Below are 20,332 nucleotides of genomic sequence, written 5' to 3'. Positions count from 1 at the left end.
GTGAATGCACCATTTTGTAAGTCGCTCTGGATAAGAGCGTCTGCTAAATGACTTAAGTGTAATGTAATGTTAACCCTTAAGATATAATGGCTGCTGTAGAAGGCTTTGATCCCAGGTTGCAACTACCATTTTCGGCCTTAATCGCAGGCCCATCCAATAGCGGTGAAACTAGTTTTGTAAAAAGTATTTTAGAGAATTCTGAATATGTATTATCTCAGAAACCTGACAGAAACACCTGCCGGTGTTATTCATGTTATCAACCTTTGTATGATGAGCTGTTGAAGAAAATAAAAATCAAGTTTGTTGAAGGAATACACGCATCCCTGTCTGATTAACTTTTACCTCCTCGTAAAAACAATCTGCTGGTTTTGGATGATATGCTTTTTGCCGGTAGTGAACAGCGGGAAATGATTTGGATATGGCCATGAAGGATATTTTGAACAGAAAAGGATTGAATCCCTATGATAAGGTCCAAAAATACACAAACCTCTTGCAAAGGTATATGGCCTTGGTAAAGAAGGCTTTCCCTACCGGAACCCTTAAAGGATGAAGAGAATAGAGAGAGCCATGCCCCTGTAATGCCTGGAGCGGAGACCTTAAAAGGTATAGATCAAATAGATGTTGAAGATAATGTTATGCACGACATGTTGACACATGTTCCGCACGTAACAGGAAAAATGTTACATACATTATGAACAAGATAAAAGACTCAAAGGGGGCCGTTACTTGGAATGACAAAGGAGAGTTTATCTTTCAGGGGGATGTTGTCAGAGGTTCTCATATGATGGACTTGTTTAAAAGTACCACAGCAGCCCACCAGATTGCTGATGACAGAAGACCTCCTGGGTGGCATCAGTTTCTTAAAGCCCTGGCAATCCTCAACATTCCCCTCTCAGGTGTTCCAAACTATAAGCTTCACCAACAGATTCAATCTTTATAACAAAACCCTTCAAAGGGCTACAGCAAACCTAAAGATGTTCTAACAACCCCTCCCCCTTTTGAAATGGTTAATAATACCTCCTTTATGGATGAGTCCTCACCCCTGAACCCCTCCAGACCTTTTGAAATGGTTAATAATACCTCCTTTATGGATGAGTCCTCACCCCTGAACACCTCCAGACCTTTTGAAATGGTTAATAATACCTCCTTTATGGATGAGTCCTCACCCCTGAACCCCTCCCCCCTTTGAAAGGGTTAATAATACCTCCTTTATGGATGAGTCCTCACCCCTGAACGCCTCCCCCCTTTGAAAGGGTTAATAATACCTCCTTTATGGATGAGTCCTCACCCCTGAACACCTCCGGACCTTTTCCCAATCCTGATCCCTCAGCATGGTTAGACTTTAGATTAAATTCAATACATTTTATTTCAATAAAATGATTCAATTTAATATTTGTGACATTCTTTAAACATTTGATGTGAGCATTCACATTTATTATTATGTACTGTGTGTCTGTACTACAACCCACCAGAGAGGTAGAGACAGCAGGATGACTACAGGGTTACCACCACACAGTCCTGTATATATTAATGTACTGTGTGTCTGTACTACAACCCACCAGAGAGGTAGAGACAGCAGGATGACTACAGTGTTACCACCACACAGTCCTTTAGATGTTGATTTACAGGTTCTGGCGTGATGAGGTCCGAGAAGGTCAGGGCCGAGAGACACACACTGTTACTGGTCGTAGACAGAGGGGACGTACAGGTAGTGGGTTAGTGTGTGTTACTGATCCTAGACAGAGGGGACGTACAGGTAGTGGGTTAGTGTGTGTTACTGGTCGTAGACAGAGGGGACGTACAGGTAGTGGGTTAGTGTGTGTTACTGATCCTAGACAGAGGGGACGTACAGGTAGTGGGTTAGTGTGTGTTACTGATCCTAGACAGAGGGGACGTACAGGTAGTGGGTTAGTGTGTGTTACTGATCCTAGACAGAGGGGACGTACAGGTAGTGGGTTAGTGTGTGTTACTGATCCTAGACAGAGGGGATGTACAGGTAGTGGGTTAGTGTGTGTTACTGATCCTAGACAGAGGGGATGTACAGGTAGTGGGTTAGTGTGTGTTACTGGTCCGAGACAGAGGGGATGTACAGGTAGTGGGTTAGTGTGTGTTACTGATCCTAGACAGAGGAGACATACAGGTAGTGGGTTAGTGTGTGTTACTGATCCTAGACAGAGGGGATGTACAGGTAGTGGGTTAGTGTGTGTGTTTGTGGTGCAGTGTGAGTTGACTACAGTAATAATTCCAGGTGTCTGTAGCCTGGTCATAGATTTGTGTTCTTGCCAACTCCATTGCTGTCATTGTCAAGCCAAACATTTGGCATCACCATGAGTGACAAAGAGTTGGCATGATGGCACAAATAGACTGGGACTCAGGCTAATGTCTGCATCAGTGAGGAATGTGTGTGAGAATGTGGAAGAGCATGTTGTGGTGAGAACAGAACAGTGGAAGATACACTACAGAGCATTCAGGAAGTATTCAGGAAGTATTCAGAAGTTTGTTAGTTTCTGTTCTCTTGCATGTCTCCACACAGCTGTGCCCTTTACAGATACTGTATGTATAACCGTAGTAAAGCCCAGTATAGACTATCAATACAGATACTGTATGTAGAACCATAGTAAAGCCCAGTATAGACTATCAATACAGATACTGAATGTAGAACCATAGTAAAGCCCAGTATGGACTATCAATACAGATACTGTATGTAGAACCATAGTAAAGCCCAGTATGGACTATCAATACAAAGTGACCATTTAGAATGAGGCCCAGTTCAATGAGAGGAAGTCTTAACAGAACTGGGGGATGACAGACATGAAGTGGGAGGGTGGAGATCTAATATTATTTTGTGACAAACACTAATGCATGATATTGTAATAAATCTACACCCTATTCCCTATGTAGAACACTACTTTAGACCTGGGCAGAAGCACCGTAGTGCACTATGTAGGGAATAGGGAACCATTTGGAACAGACAGTAATTAACCTGAACATCTTTCTCATCTGGTTTCTTGAACAGCCCTTCACTCCTCCCCTCTTCCTCCCCTCCTCCCTTTCCATTCTATTCTATCAGCCACACCACTAGCTCACCTCCACACAATCCATTTACAAGTTAAAGACACACCTTGGAATAAATAACAAAGGAAAACTATTACTAGATGAAGTTTAGTGTTGTATTTTTTATTTCCCATCACCATAAATCATATTTAATCACTGAACAGTAGCAGACCTAACTTCATCTGTTCCTGACTCTGGATAGTGGATTAAAAAGACCATCAATCTCCAATGATATTAAAGTACTATTCTGAACATTACTGATATACTGAGTGGCAAGTCAAGATATCTGCTGGTTTTATTGTTTGGTCAATACCACCACCTGCTGGACAGGTTTAATGTTGCTGGACTGAGCAGTATGGGAGGATGAAAGATGTCACATTTAGGGCCGGTTTCCTGGACATCTACATTGAACATGCTTTTTAGTCCAGGACTAGGATTAATCTGTGTCTGGGAAACCAGACCATATACGTTAGTAGAAAGTAAGGCCTGAATTGTCCTTTTGTTCCTGGACCATTTTCCATGCAGCTCCAGGTGACAGAGAACACATCAATTAGGGCCGAGCCTACAAGCTGATCAATGATACTGAGGAGAATTACATAGAGACAGAGAACCAACTGAGAAAACATATCAATGGTTCTGAATGACAACCAATATACATCAACACCATACATCATGATACATGGAAATGTACAAGATTAAAACATTGTATTTTATCATATATGAACACCTTAAATCTCTTAAAATTCAAATCAGTCAGAAAAAATCAAAGTGAAAGTATTGATTTTTTTTTAAAATTTTAATTCAGAGCAGAATGAAACATCACATCTGGGGACCATCACCACCAGCATGACTAGTATCTATGTGGACGCTACTACAGTTTAACCAGCTCAGCTATAGACTACACCAGCATGACTAGTATCTATGTGGACCCTACTACAGTTTAACCAGCTCAGCTATAGACTACACCAGCATGACTAGTATCTATGTGGACCCTACTACAGTTTAACCAGCTCAGCTATAGACTACAGCAGCATGACTAGTATCTATGTGGACCCTACTACAGTTTAACCAGCTCAGCTATAGACTACACCAGCATGACTAGTATCTATGTGGACCCTACTACAGTTTAACCAGCTCAGCTATAGACTAGACCAGTATGACTAGTATCTATGTGGACCCTACTACAGTTTAACCAGCTCAGCAGTACCAGTAAGACAAAACCCAGAATAGAGGGGCTGAGTGAATGTGGTCTGGACTCTGTGAAGGAGGGTCATTGTGTCAGAGACACTGTAGAAGGACAGAGTACCTGCCTTGTGATCCAGGTACACTCCTACTCTGGAGGACTGAGGTCCATATACTTTAGTCACAACATTATTGTGTCTGAACCAATAACCATCACTGTAGCACAGTAAACTCCAGGACTTGTTATTGTCTCCAAATCCACTATATGACCCTGTTCGGCTGATGTCTTTATATGAGACTGCTGTATAAACACCACCACTCCACTCCACCTCCCAGTAACAGCGTCCAGACAGACCCTCTCTACACAGAACCTGGTAGGTGTTGGTGAATCTGTCTAGATGGTCAGGATATGGTTGGTCTTGGTCTGTACAGGTCACCTTTCTGTTCCCATCAGACAGAGAGAGGCGTGTGTGTGCTGCGTTTGGGTCCAGTGTGAGCTGACAGGAATCTGGGAGAAGAGCAGAGCAGAGACCAATGAGGGGAGTCAGAACAATAAGTTAAGTCAGATACTGTATCTACCCTGTCTTTGATTAGAGCACAGCAGAGATCAAATCAGAGAAATATGAGGAGTCAGATAGATACCCAGTCTTTGATTAGATCTACTATTGCTATATATTTCTAGAGGGATTGTTAGGAGTGTCAGTAAAAAGAGACTGTTAGTTACTTCACAATAAAGAGACTCACATTGTAACAACTGTTCTCTGGTCTTGGGCTCTGGAGGCAGTACAACCTCCACTATATTCACTACAGACACACAAACACATTGACAGAGAGAGGGAATGTTATCATCATACCATATTCTACATGTATATGACTAGTAGGGAACTTTCAATGGTCTAAAGTTGATGTTCTTATTGTTTTCAACACACCTGTAGTGGAGATCTTGGTCCATTCTCCTTTAAGGAAGTCTTCTAGTTTCTCTCTCAGTTCAGACACAGTCTTACTCACATCTCCAAAGTACTGAAGAGGACGGACCACGATACTGGGTAAGTCTGAAGATACACTGACACTGGAGAGAGACTGATAACTCTGGAGAGCGAGAGAGAGACAGAGAGGGACAGAGAGAGTGAGGGAGAGAGAGTGAGGGAGAGAGATTGAGGGAGAGAGAGAGAGAGAGAAAGAGAGACAGAGGGACAGAGAGAGAGAGAGGGACGGACAGAAAGAGAGAGAGGGACGGACAGAAAGAGAGAGAGGGGGACGGACAGAAAGAGAGAGAGAGGGACGGACAGAAAGAGAGAGAGAGGGACGGACAGAGAGAGAGAGAGGGATGGACAGAGAGAGAGAGGGATGGACAGAGAGAGAGAGAGAGAGAGAGAGAGGGACGGACAGAGAGAGAGAGAGAGAGAGAGAGAGGGACGGACAGAGAGAGAGAGAGAGAGAGAGAGGGACGGACAGACAGAGAGAGAGGGACGGACAGACAGAGAGAGAGGGACGGACAGACAGACAGACAGACAGACAGACAGAGAGGGACGGACAGACAGAGAGGGACGGACAGACAGAGAGAGAGGGACGGACGGCCAGAGAGAGAGAGGGACGGACAGACAGACAGAGAGGGACAGTGTAGTTACCTGGAGGAAATGGATGTGATCCTCTGTGTGTGAGAGCTGCTCCAGCTCAGTGCTTCTCTTCCTAAGCTCAGCTATCTCCTGCTTCAGTTGCTCCAGGAGTCCTTCAGCTTGACTCACTTGAGCCTTCTCTGATGCTCTGATCATCTCCTTCACCTCGGAGCTCCTTCTCTCAATAGAGCGGATCAGCTCAGTAAAGATCTGATCACTGTCCTCCACTGCTGCCTGTGCAGAGCGCTGTTAAGAGATAGAGAGAGAGAGAGAGAGAGAGAGAGAGAGAGTAGGTACAGTAGCCTCTGCACCTCATTGAGTCAGAACGATGCCACCCTGCTCTCCAGGTCCACCAGGCCTTGTCCCCCCTCCTGGACAGGCAGGTACAGAACACAGCTTGGCCCTGCTCTACTCTCCTCCCTCCTGGTCCCCCCTCCAGTAGCCTGCCCCGTAGCAGAGCTAGACCCAGCCTCTGCCCCTGAGTCCTAGTAGGCTGGACAATAGAACGAGTCAAAACGGCCAAAGAACGTTGTCTGAGCTGGAACTCTAGCGAGGTCATAGCAAATGAATTGAAACGAACCTTCACAGAGCCTCTTCTGACTGGAATGATTCTTAGAATTCCATTTCCCCTAAATGGCACCAAAAAATGTCTACCTTTTTATTTGACCACTAAAACCTGTTCTTAGGACCAAACTGAAAAATAACAACTGGTGTAGAAAGTAAACATCCGCATCTCGATGGTGCCAAGTGTGTTTATGTCTGCATTACCAGGAAGTAGGAAAAAACAGGCAACTTCTGACTATTTCTGGTCTAGTGATCGATGACAGCAGAGGACGCTACCCAACCTTAGGTCATTAGAAAGAGGAGATTCTCCTGATTAAAATGGTGTCTGACAAGAATACATCTATATTTACACATTGTGAGATATTTAGTGAAATAAACAGACATACCATAACTAAGCTGCTCAAACTTACATCATTAGAAATAATAGGTAATCCTGATTAAAATGGTGTAGAACTTCAAACCATTAAAATAAATCTATTACAGATAATTGTAGAAATAGACATGTCCCTATTTCCCCAAAACACTGGCAGTCTGAAAGTTATAACAGCAGTCTTTTATTTAACCAGCTTACCATTTATCTACGACCATTTGACTTTGTGTTTAACATTTAGTGGTTTGTAATCTAGTGGTTAAGAACGTTGGGCAGTAACTGAAAGGTGGCTGGTTCGAATCCCCGAGCAGACTATGTGAAAAATCTGTAAATTGCTTTTTTTAGGCAGATTTGGGCTCTTAACCCTAGTGGCTCTGGATAAGAGTGTCTGCTAAATGACTCACATGTAAACGTAAACTAGACTGTCTCAAACCTGCCCCACCACAACTTTCAGAAGGTGAGTTGGTGGCATAGTGACCTAAAATAAGGCCTGTTTTTTCAATACCACTAATAGGAGCTGGCAGGGTGAAACATGACCTAAAATAAGACCTGTTTTTTCAATACAACTAATAGGAGCTGGCAGGGTGAAACATGACCTAAAATAAGACCTGTTTTTTCAACACAACTAATAGGAGCTGGCAGGGTGAAACATGACCTAAAATAAGACCTGTTTTTTTCAATACAACTAATAGGAGCTGGCAGGGTGAAACATCAACTAAAATAAGACCTGTTTTTCAATACAACTAATAGGAGCTGGCAGGGTGAAACATGACCTAAAATAAGACCTGTTTTTTCAATACAACTAATAGGAGCTGGCAGGGTGAAACATCAACTAAAATAAGACCTGTTTTTCAATACAACTAATAGGAGCTGGCAGGGTGAAACATGACCTAAAATAAGACCTGTTTTTTCAATACAACTAATAGGAGCTGGCAGGGTGAAACATGACCTAAAATAAGACCTGTTTTTTCAATACAACTAATAGGAGCTGGCAGGGTGAAACATCAACTAAAATAAGACCTGTTTTTCAATACAACTAATAGGAGCTGGAAGGGTGAAACATGAACTAAAATAAGACCTGTTTGTTCAATACAACTAATAGGAGCTGGCAGGGTGAAACATTACCTAAAATAAGACCTGTTTTTTCAATACAACTAATAGGAGCTGGCAGGGTGAAACATGACCTCAAATAAGGCCCGCTTGTTCACGTTTACTTCATATGGTAATATTATATAACTGGGCTCCTTGGCGGATGCAATGAACTAGTTTTATCAGTAAATGTGGTTAAAAATGTAGTGTCTAGCCTAGTCCTAGCCCCCGCTGCCGGCTGGTCGCGCTTGTCTGCCCTAAACAAACCCTGTGTACCACCCCTCCCCTGTTTAACCTTGAAATTAATTAAGAAACAAACACTTGTCTATGAAAAGAGACACCCAGCCGAGAGCCACGAAACAAAACCCACTTGTAAATTGACCAAAACGAACCAACTCTTTACGGATCTGTTCGTCCGTAATAAACGGAGGCAGATTAGACACCACTACTCTTGTCGAAATCAGCACCAACACACCCCTCACATAAATCATACTGGTAACTAGCCGGGCAACAAGACTCACCTTTTACATTACCACAACCACCGCCTTGTTCATTCTGGATACAGAGTGTATATGTTCCTCTCCCACCTGTTCACCGACCATGATCAATAATTCCTCCACACCATTCTCCAGAATGCACCTGAAGAGACAGCTTTTCTTCTCCACTCGGTTGAGGACATCACACCTCCCAAACAAACTACCCTACTCCTCCCTCAACTCTAACCGATAAACAGTGGAAACTAAGAAATAAACCATTAACAACTACAAAATACATTTGGAAAATACGCAAAAAGAATGGTAGCCCTCCTCAGGAACCACAAAACCCTCACACAACACCTTCTTCTATGATATAATGGTGGTCCTCAAACCAACGTTAAAGGTGCATGGCGCCACCTACTGTGCTGGAGTGTGTTCAATCACGGTTTACACCATTTCTAAATCCTCCTACCTAACTCAGTACTTCTGAGAAAATAAAAAAGAGCCCTACTTACTTCTAATAGACCCTCCCCCATCCCCCAAATCCCTTCCAAACCCCCCAACCCCATCCAACCTCAATAACCCTACACTTCAATCTTTCCCTCTCTTCAACATCCTTACAACAATATAACAACACATGCTCCACCGTTTCATTGACAATACTCTCCAGACACAAACCATTCACATGCTGCCAACCAGATGTAAGGACCAGTTCAATGTACAATGTCCTAAGCACAATCGTGTAAACCCCCCCTCTTCCTTCCTAATCTGACCTTTGAATCTTGGTCCACCGACTTTTAGAGGACATATAATTGCCGTCCCTTGTGCCCAGAGTCCCTATCAAAATGTCTCTGATCTTACATTTGTCCTCACCTCTACCCAGTGGAACATTAATATATATTATATCTTGTTTTAAAGCTCTTTTAGATAACTGGTCTACAATTTCATTCCCTTCCACACCTGAATGTGCTGGGACCCAGCAGAATCTCACTACTACACCCATTCTCTCATTTCTCCTTAATAACATTGATACCTACAACTGTCCAACCAAAACCACTGCCTTGTCTACTAGTATATTCCCAACAGTCATCTAGAACAGTAGCAGTGGGATGCTCAACCTCACAGCCTTGCAACCCAATAAGATAATGACAATTTATTACGCCGTATACCCAAAGGCATCTCACCTGCCTCCACTAGTAAGACACATAAAGATGTTGATTTAAATGCACCAATACATATCCTTAAAGCTATATATTGGATTCTGTCCAGCTTCTGAAGACAAGTATTTGCTGCTGTTCCTTAAAACCTGTTGGGGCTAGGGGGCAGTATTTGCACGGCCGGATAAAAACGCACCCGATTTAAACTGGTTACTACTCTTGCCCAGAAATGAGAATATGCATATAATTAGTAGATCTGCATAGAAAACACTCCAAAGTTTCTAAAACTGTTTGAATGGTGTCTGTGAGTATAACAGAACTCATATGGGAGGCCAAAACCTGAGACGATTCCATACTGGAAGTGCCCTGTCTGACCATTTGTTGTCCTTCTGTTGCATCTCTATCAAAAATACAGCATCTGTGCTGTAACGTGACATTTTCTACGGCTTCCATTGGCTCTCTAAAGCCGCCAGAAAGTGGAATGGGGTGTCTGCTGTCTATGGGCGAAGAACAGCAGGAGAGTTTGTGAGTGTTCAGCCTGGGGACAGTGAGACTGAGATGCGCATGCACAAGAATTCTCCATTTTTTTCTTTCAGCCTTTGAATGAATACAACGTTGCCCGGTTGGAATATTATGGCTATTTTACAAGAAAAATAGCATAAAAATTGATTTTAAACAGCGTTTTACATGCTTCTAAGTACGGTAATGGAATATTTTGACATTTTCTGTCACGAAATGTGCGTCACCCTTCGGATAGTGACCTGAATGCACGAACAAAACGGAGCTATTTGAATATAACTATGGATTATTTGGAACCAAAACAACATTTGTTGTTGAAGTAGAAGTCCTGGGAGTGCATTCTGACGAAGAACAGCAAAGGTTTAGGTTGTCCCAAACTTGGTGGGTGTCAAAATAGCTAGCCATGATGGTCGAGCTATGTACTCAGAATATTGCAAAATGTGCTTTCGCCGAAAAGCTATTTTAAAATCGGACACCGCAATTGCATGAAGGAGTTCTGCATCTATAATTCTTAATATAATTGTTATGTTTTTTGTGAACGTTTATCATGAGTAATTTAGTAAATTCACCGGAAGTTTTCGGTGGGTATGCTAGTTCTGAACATCACATGCTAATGTAAAAAGCTGGTTTTTGATATAAATATGAACTTGATTGAACAAAACATGCATGTATTGTATAACATAATGTCCTAGGAGTGACGTAATCTAATGTTTTCCTTTCGCTGTAAAGCCTTTTTGAAATCGGACAATGTGGTTAGATTAACGAGAGTCTTGTCTTTAAAATGGTGTAAAATAGTCATATGTTTGATAAAATGAAGTTATAGCATTTGAGGTATTTGTATTTCGCGCCTCACGATTCCACAGGCTGTTGACTAGGGTGGGATGCAAGCGTCCCACCTCGCCCAGGGAGGTTAAACTATACAACCGTAATCAATTGTTGTCCTGATCAGAGCTCTATAAATATCCATCAACGATTGTCTGTCAGCATCCCATTCACAACCAGAGACCCACACAACCAACTACCACGAAAGTGATGGAATGAGAGAGAGAGAGAGACATCATTACAACACTGTACATAGACATAATATAACGTTTCTTCTTCTTTGGAGTTTAACGGCGGTTGGCATCCAATATGTTGAATTACCGCCCCCAATTGGACAATAATATAAATCTATTTTACTTTGTGATACAAAATTGGAAAAGGGGAAAGGAACATTTAACAAAATAATATATATAATACTGAAAAACACCTTTCCAACTAACCCTACAGTCATTAAAAACCCACTACCCCATTCCACTACTTTGACCCTATCTGCTCCTGCACCATGCCAACTAACCCTACACTCATTAAAAACCCACTACCCTATTCCACTACTTTGACCCTATCTGCTCCTGCACCATGCCAATGACCTAGGAGGACGGGACACCACCACTCAACACACCCTGGAACTCTTCTGAAGTCAAATCTCATATGACCAAATACTTCTCTGTAGCTGCCACCACAACATCTATTTTCTGTGATTTACATTCCATTTCTGAGTTACAGTTGATAATCATTGCTATGAATGCTAAGAAGCCAACCTTACTGAAGCATATATCACTCGTTGGCCTATCCCTCTGTGCTGGCACAGATCTACTACTCACAGGGATCCTCTCAGGATCCCTCACCCTTGACCCATCCTCCTCTACTTTCTACACTACTCTGACTCTAACCACCTCAACCTGCCTCTCTCTCACCAGACACCTCTGATCCCCGGCAACATGGACACCTCTACAGTTGACACACACAACCTTATCCACTGAAACTACACAATCCTCTATCCCATGACCTCCTGCACACTTCCCACATCTTGGAATCTCCCTCCTACAAACTGCTGCAACATGACCATAAACGTTGCACCTGTGTAACGGCCGTCGGAAGAGAGAGTAGACCAAGGTTCAGCGGAGTTAGTGTTCATCTTCAGGAATTTATTAAACAACGTGAACACTATACAAAAACAAGAAAACCGACAGCCAAACAGTTCTGTCAGGTGCAAACACGAAACAGAAACAATCCCCCACAAAACCTAAAGGAAAAACAGGCTCCTTATGTGTGACTCCCAATCAGCAACAATGAACTACAGCTGTGCCTGATTGAGAGCCACACACGGCCCAAAACAAAGAAATACAAAAACATCGAAAAATGAACATAGAACGCCCACCCAATGTAACACCCTGGCCTAACCAAAATAAAGAACAAAAACCCCTCTCTATGGCCAGGGCGTTACAACCTGAAACAGCTCAGTGGATTCAACACAAAGACTCTAACAGGATAACTGATATATCCTAACATGACTTTGTCGGGTAAAGACTCAAAACTCAAAAGGACTGACAGTGACTCCTCTGTTTCACCACGCTCACCACCGGGTCTGCTTCACACCAAACGGCATCACAAACACCAGGAGTCTTCAACTTCAATTGCTCCACCTCCACAATAACGCTACCCCAGAAATCACTACTTTCAATGGAGTCCTGTTCCTAAGAGCAAAGCAAGAAACAGATCTTGACCCAAGTTGCGTGACACCGAGCGACCACTCTCTCTGGATAGAAGAAACACAAACAAATATCACAAGTCCACTACAGGTTACCTTCAGTGATTCATCTGCACCCAACTCCTTTCCCACCCACCCTGAAAGCACAAATAAACTCTGTTTTCACTTGAATTATAACATTTGAAATGTCTATTCCTTTGAAACTTTGGTGAGTGTAATGTGAGTGTAATGTTTACTGTTCATTTCTGATTGTTTAATTCACTTTTATTTATTATTTATTTCACTTTTTTGACAATGTAAACATATGTTTCCCATGCCAATAAAGCCCATTGAATTGAATTGAATTGAATTGAATTGAATTGAGAGAGAGAGAGAGAGAGAGAGAGAGAGAGAGAGAGAGAGAGAGATCCATGTTAGAGAGACAGTCATGGTTACTCATTGTTATGTGATGAGTTATCCCCGCCTTTGACTTCTAAATCAGTGATCAGTGTGATTACGGCCCAATAGGGAATGTCCTCTTGATGTAACGGTCAAGATTTTGGTTTATCCCACGGTAGACCTGGGTTCATATCCCGTCAGTTACATTAACCTGTTAGGGCTAGGGGGCAGCATTTGCACGTCTGGATAAAAAAAATGTACCCGATTTAATCTGGTTACTAATCCTACCCAGTAACTAGAATATGCATATACTTATTATATATGGATAGAAAACACTCTAAAGTTTCTACAACTGTTTGAATGGTGTCTGTGAGTATAACAGAACTCATTTGGCAGGCAAAACCCTGAGACATTTTCTGACAGGAAGTGGATACCTGATGTGTTGTATTGACTTTAAACCTATCCCATTGAAAAACACAGGGGCTGAGGAATATTTTGGCACTTCCTATTGCTTCCACTAGATGTCACCAGCCTTTACAAAGTGTTTTGAGTCTTCTGGAGGGAGATCTGACCGAACAAGAGCCATGGAACGATGATGTCCCATTAGACACCTGGCGCGAGTTCATGTTGGGTACCCTCGTTCCAATACGTTATAAAAGAGTATGCATTCGTCCACCTTGAATATTATTCATGTTCTGGTTAAAAAAGGCCCTAATGATTTATGCTATACAACGTTTGACATGTTTGAACGAACGTAAATATATTTTTTTCCCCTCGTTCATGACGAGAAGTCCGGCTGGCTTAGATCATGTGCTAACAAGACGGAGATTTTTGGACATAAATGATGAGCTTTTTTGAACAAAACTACATTCGTTATGGACCTGTGATACCTGGAAGTGACATCTGATGAAGAGAATCAAAGGTAATGGATTATTTACATAGTATTTTCGATTTTAGATCTCCCCAACATGACGTCTAGTCTGTATCGCAACGCGTATTTTTCTGGGCGCAGTGCTCAGATTATTGCAAAGTGTGATTTCCCAGTAAGGTTATTTTTAAATCTGGCAAGTTGATTGCGTTCAAGAGATGTAAATCTATAATTCTTTAAATGACAATATAATATTTTAGCAATGTTTTCTAATTTTAATTATTTAATTTGTGACGCTGACTTGACTGCCGGTTATTGGAGGGAAACGATTTCCTCAACATCAATGCCATAGTAAAACGCTGTTTTTGGATATAAATATGAACTTGATAGAACTAAAAATGCATGCATTGTCTAACATAATGTCCTAGGAGTGTCATCTGATGGAGATTGTAAAAGGTTAGTGCATCATTTTAGCTGGTTTTATGGTTTTGGTGACCCTGTCTTTGACTTGACAAAACATTACACACAACTCTTGTAAATGTACTGTCCTAACATACTCTAAATTTATGCTTTCGCCGTAAAACCTTTTTGAAATCGTAAAACGTGGTTAGATTAAGGAGATGTTTATCTTTCAAAGGGTGTAAAATAGTTGTATGTTTGAAAAATTTGAATTTTGACATTTATTTGGATTCAAATTTGCCGCTCTTGAAATGCACCTGCTGTTGATGGAGTGCACCACGGGTGGCACGCTAGCGTCCCACCTAGCCCATAGAGGTTAAGCAGTCTATTCTCTGAAAGGGGTCCAGACAGCCTGATCCCAACAGTGGGGTCGTGGGATTGGATAGGAGCCTGTCTCTCTCTCTCTCTCTGACTGGAGAAGAGAAGTGAAATGGTATGTCTCCTCTGGTAAACAATACTCACCTTTAGAGACTCCACAGCCTGTTGCAGCTCTTTCAGCCTCTTCTCTCTCTCCTGGAATCTCTGCTGGACCTTCTGCTGACTCATCCCCAGCTGCCTCTGTGGAGAATCACTCTTCAATGAGCTATCAAGCTTTATTAGCCCAGTAGATCAATAGTATAGTAATGTGACATAGGGCCCATAGAATATAAGGATACAAATATTGAGGAAGTGTCTGTGTGAAAATATATTATTATGTAGTCATGTGAATGATTATAGTTTTAACAGAACACAAATCAGGGCGCTGATTGTGTGTTTGATAAGGAATGATAATAGTGTTTGATAGCAAATGATAATGAAGTTTGATAACAAATGATAATGATGTTTGACTTGTTGATTTCTAGCTTGAAATATACTTATTCATGTTACCATACTATAACGTATTGATGACTTTACATGTATAAGGAATGTATATGTTGGGGTCAATGAAGGGTGGATAGGAACTTGGTGTATGGAAAGTTACTGAGAGAGACAAGGGGAAGTGCTGAAATATTCTGTTCAAATATGTTATTGTTGAATATCAATGTTCCTAAAGAGGGAGACAAAGGGCAACTAGTTTCAGTTTCTGATAAGGCAGGCCAGCTGCAGAACTAGAGAGGAGCCAGGAATTCAACAGTCTAGTTAGTCTCTGATAAGGCAGGCCAGCTGCAGAATTAGAGAGGAGCCAGGAATTCAACAGTCTAGTTAGTCTCTGATAAGGCAGGCCAGCTGCAGAACTAGGGAGGAGCCAGGAATTCAACAGTCTAGTTAGTCTCTGATAAGGCAGGCCAGCTGCAGAACTAGGGAGGAGCCAGGAATTCAACAGTCTAGTTAGTCTCTGATAAGGCAGGCCAGCTGCAGAACTAGGGAGGAGCCAGGAATTCAACAGTCTAGTTAGTCTGTGATAAGGCAGGCCAGCTGCAGAACTAGGGAGGAGCCAGGAATTCAACAGTCTAGTTAGGCCCACCCCAACGACAGTCTTATCTCACACACACTTCCACACCCACCAAGGTTCTAGCATCAGGCAGGGCCATGACTACACCAGTGACAGGAACCAATTAACCTCTATGGGACCGGCGGGACGAATTCGTCCCACCTACGTAACAGCCACTGCCAGCCTGTGGCGCGATTTTCAAAATCTTCAAAATCATATTACTTCAATTTCTCAAACATATGACTATTTTACAGCCATTTAAAGATAAGACTCTCGTTAATCTAACCACACTGTCCGATTTCAAAAAGGCTTTACAACGAAAGCAAAACATTAGATTATGTCAGCAGAGTACCAAGCCAGAAATAATCAGACACCCATTTTTCAAGCCAGCATATAATGTCACCAAAACCCAGAAGACAGCTAAATGCAGCACTCACCTTTGATGATCTTCATCAGATGACAACCCTAGGACATTATGTTATACAATACATGCATGTTTTGTTCAATCAAGTTCATATTTATATCAAAAACCAGCTTTTTACATTAGCATGTGACGTTCAGAACTAGCATACCCCCCGCAAACTTACGGGGAATTCGCTAACATTTTACTAAATTACTCACGATAAACGTTCACAAAAAGCATAACAATTATTTTAAGAATTATAGATACAGACCTCCTCTATGCACTGGATATGTCCGATTTTAAAATAGCTTTTTGGTGAAAGCACATTTTGCAATATTCTAAGTACATAGCCCAGGCATCACGGGCTCGCTTATTTAGACACCCGGCAAGTTTAGCACTCACCATAATCATATTTACTATTATAAAAATGTCATTACCTTTTGTTGTCTTCGTCAGAATGCACACCCAGGACGTCTACTTCAATAAAAAATGTTGGTTTGGTCCAAAATAATCCATCGTTATATCCGAATAAGCGGCGTTTTGTTCGTGCGTTCCAGACACTATCCGAAATAGTAAAGAAGTGTCGCGCGCTTGGCGCAATTCCTGACAATAAAATTCAAAGTATTCCATTGCCGTACGTCGAAGCATGTCAACCGCTGTTTAAAATCAATTTTTACGTCATTTTTCTCGTAGAAAAGCGATAATATTCCGACAGGGAATCTCCTTTTCGGCAAACAGAGGAAAAAATCCCAAAGGCGGGGGCGGTCGGGGTCACGCGCATAAGCTAGTGTCTCTTGATGGGCCACTTGAGAAAGGCGATAATGTGTTTCAGCCTGGGGCTGGAATGACGACATTCTCTTTTTTCCCGGGCTATGAGAGCCTATGGAAGACGTGGGAAGTGTCACGTTAGAGCAGAGATCCTTAGTAAATGATAGAGATGGCCTTCCCTGTAGCTCAGTTGGTAGAGCATGTGTGTTGGTAGAGCATGGTGTTTGCAACACCAGGGTTGTGGGTTCGATTCCCACGGGGGGGCCAGCACAGAAAAAAAAAAAAAAAATGTATATAATTGTATGAAATGTATGCATTCACTACTGTAAGTCGCTCTGGATAAGAGCGTCTGCTAAAATGACTAAAATGTAAAATGTAAAGATGGCAAAGAAGTTCCAGAAATGGTCAGACAGGCCACTTCCTGTAAAGGAATCTCTCAGGTTTTGACCTGCCATTTGAGTTCTGTTATACTCACAGACACCATTCAAACAGTTTTAGAAAATTTAGGGTGTTTTCTATCCATATGTAATAAGTATATGCATATTCTAGTTACTGAGTAGGAGTGGTAACCAGATTAAATCGGGTATGTTTTTTATCCAGCCGTGTCAATGCTGCCCCCTAGCCCTAACAGGTTAAGTTCCTGTCTAGCAACACAGATGTATTGGCCGTCTAGATGTGTAAGGAGTTGATCTCGTCTTGTATGAGGTTATAAAAATATGTTCTTGTGTCTTTGTCTTTGCAGCTGTCTGACCCAGTGGGTGAATAAACTTGGTTTGAGTCTTTAAAAAAAATGGTGATAAATGTATTTTAACCTTTAATTAACTAGGCAAGTCAGTTAAGAACAAATTCTTATTTTCCCCCCTTTCTTCCCAATTTCATAGTATCCAATTAGTAGTAGTTACAGTCTTGTCGCTGCAACTGGTCAGGAGATGCGAAGGTCAAGAGCCATGCGTCCTCCGAAACCCAACCAAGCCACACTGCTTCTTGACACAACGCACATCCAACCCGGAAGCCAGCCGCACCAATGTGGAAGCCAGGAATCACCATGCAACCTCGTCAGCATGTACTGCACCCAGCCCGCCACAGGAGTAGCTAGTGCGCAATGAGACAAGGATATCCCTATCAGCCAAACCTTCCCTAACCAGAACAATGCTCGGCAAATTGTGCACCGCCCCACACTCCTCCCAGTCACACCTTCAACAGAGCCTGTGCTCAAACCCAGAGTCTCTTGTGGCACAGCTAGCACTGCCTTAGACCCCTGTGCCACCCAGGAAGCACATAGAAATTCTTATTTTCAATGACAGCCTAGGAACGGTGGGTTAACTGCCTTATTCAGGGGCAGAACAACAGATTTGTACCTTGTCAGCTCAGGGATTTGGTCTTGCAACCAATTCAGTTACTAGTTCAACGCTCTAACCACTAGGCTACGCTGCCACCCTGGAATCTGGGTTAACATATCTATAAACTCAAGTTTGTGTTCATATTTGTTCTGCCCTGGATTGATTTCACTTGAATGATCTCATATTCACACAGCCTTAGTTCCTACTGTATCATTAATTCCTTGTTTATCAGACAGTCACCAACAGGTTGTTCTGGTCTTACCTGTTTATCATTCCTCTCTGCTGCAGCTGACACTGTATCATGGCCTTTATGCTCATCCATTGTACACAGCATACAGATACACTGCTGATCGGTACGACAGTAAACCTCCAGCAGTTTGTCATGATGAGAGCAGATCTTCTCCTGTAGTTGTGTGGTGGCTTTGACCAGCTTGTGCTTCTTCAAAGCAGGAAATTCATAGTGAGGTTGGAGATGAGTCTCACAGTAAGAGGCCAGACACACCAAACAGGACATGAGGGCTTTCTGCTTTCTGGTCCCAGTGCAGAAATCACACGCCACATCTCCAGGTCCAGCATAGCACAGAGCAGGAGGGGGAGCAACCTGGAGTCTTGTCTTCTTCAGTTCCTCCACCATATCAGCCAACATGTTATTTTTCCTCGGATTAGGCCTTGGAATGAAGGTCTCTCTGCACTGAGGACAGCTATAGACCCCTTTCAGAACATCCTGATCCCAGCAACCCTCAATACAGCTCCTACAGTAATTGTGTCCACAGGGGATGGTGACTGGTTCCTTCAGTAGATCCAGACAGACAGAACAACAGAACTAGTCCTGGTCCAGCAGAACTCCCTTCTGGGCCATTTTAATGGTTGTTCACTCTCACAAAGACAGACGACACAGAGACTCAGATACGTTTTGTTTCCACAGAAGTTCGTTTTTGGGAGGTATGGACTTTCTGGTTCTGCCAGATAGGTGAGTTTAGAGGGAGGGAAGGAGGGAGGGGTTAGAGGAAGGGAGAGAGAGAACTACATGCAACGTCGAGAAGGAGACAAATATTTTAGTTCCTAGGTTAGGAGCTTTAATATTAAATAGAGTGCTTAGAATTTATAAAGGGTAACAGTTTGTATCTCTTCTTAGTCATACAGATCCCCCCACATCATATAGGTGGACGGGGTTATGAACATATCCTATACATTATTTCTGAATCCAGATGAAATTAAACTGTCTTTCAGCAGGAAAAGCTTCTCTAATAATCCTAACCATGGCTGGTGGCTTCAGAGACTGAGAGGTATAGAGACACACTGTCATGGTGACAGGTATCCTAGTGGTTTAGAGACTGAGAGGTATAGAGACACACTGTCAAGGTGGCAGGTAGCCAAGTGGTTTATAGCGTAGGGACAGTAACTGAAAGGTTGCTGGTTTGAATCTCTGAGCTGACTAGGTGAAACCTCTGCCTATGTACCCTTGAGCAAGGCACTTAACCATAATGCTCCTCTAAGTTGCTCTGGATAAGAGCTTCTGCTAAAGGACTAAAACATTTTTGTACTGGCCCCCCGTGTGAATCGAACCCACACCCTTGGTGTTGCACACACCATGCTGGCATTGCAAACACCAACTGAGCCACAGGGAATGGCCGAGCTATGTACTCAGAATATTACAAAATGTGCTTTTGCCGAAAAGCTATTTTAAAATCTGACACCGCGATTGCATAAAGGAGTTCTGTATCTATAATTCTTAAGCATAAGTCTCACAAGATTAACTAGGATAAGAGAGGAATGGTTGTCTGTGTGTTTAAGTAAACACCAAGAACTGTTAAACTGTGGTTGACCTGACCTAGCTTGAACCCTCAAGGATTCCCTAATCTCAGAGTACTACAAATATCGTCAGGATAAGGATTTACGGTGTTGAGAGTTCTGGGGAAGATGACAATTAACTCTTGATGTTAGTGTGTAATGTGTGTGCATAATGAGGAGTCTGGTGTATAATAGGTGTTTTGTGTATGAACTGTAGAGCGCTCTGGTGAATAAACATTCGTGACTATTGAAAGCTGGGAATTCTGTCTGTTTTATTTAACCTGTCTGGGCTAGGGGGCAGTATTTTCACGGCCAGATAAAAAACGTACCCGATTTAAACTGGTTACTACTCCTGCC

The 20,332-nt window shown here is 42.4% G+C and overlaps 1 pseudogene; it reads right to left on the bottom strand.

The window, feature by feature from the left end:
* Positions 1–4,223: 4,223 nt before the first annotated feature.
* LOC106561475 (tripartite motif-containing protein 16-like) lies at positions 4,224–19,058 on the bottom strand (annotated as a pseudogene).
* Positions 19,059–20,332: the final 1,274 nt, after the last annotated feature.

The sequence above is a fragment of the Salmo salar genome, unplaced genomic scaffold (assembly GCF_905237065.1).
Source record: "Salmo salar unplaced genomic scaffold, Ssal_v3.1, whole genome shotgun sequence".
Lineage (NCBI taxonomy): Eukaryota > Metazoa > Chordata > Actinopteri > Salmoniformes > Salmonidae > Salmo > Salmo salar.
The sequence above is the reverse complement of the archived record's forward strand: the minus strand, read 5'-3'. Positions and strand labels throughout refer to the sequence as shown.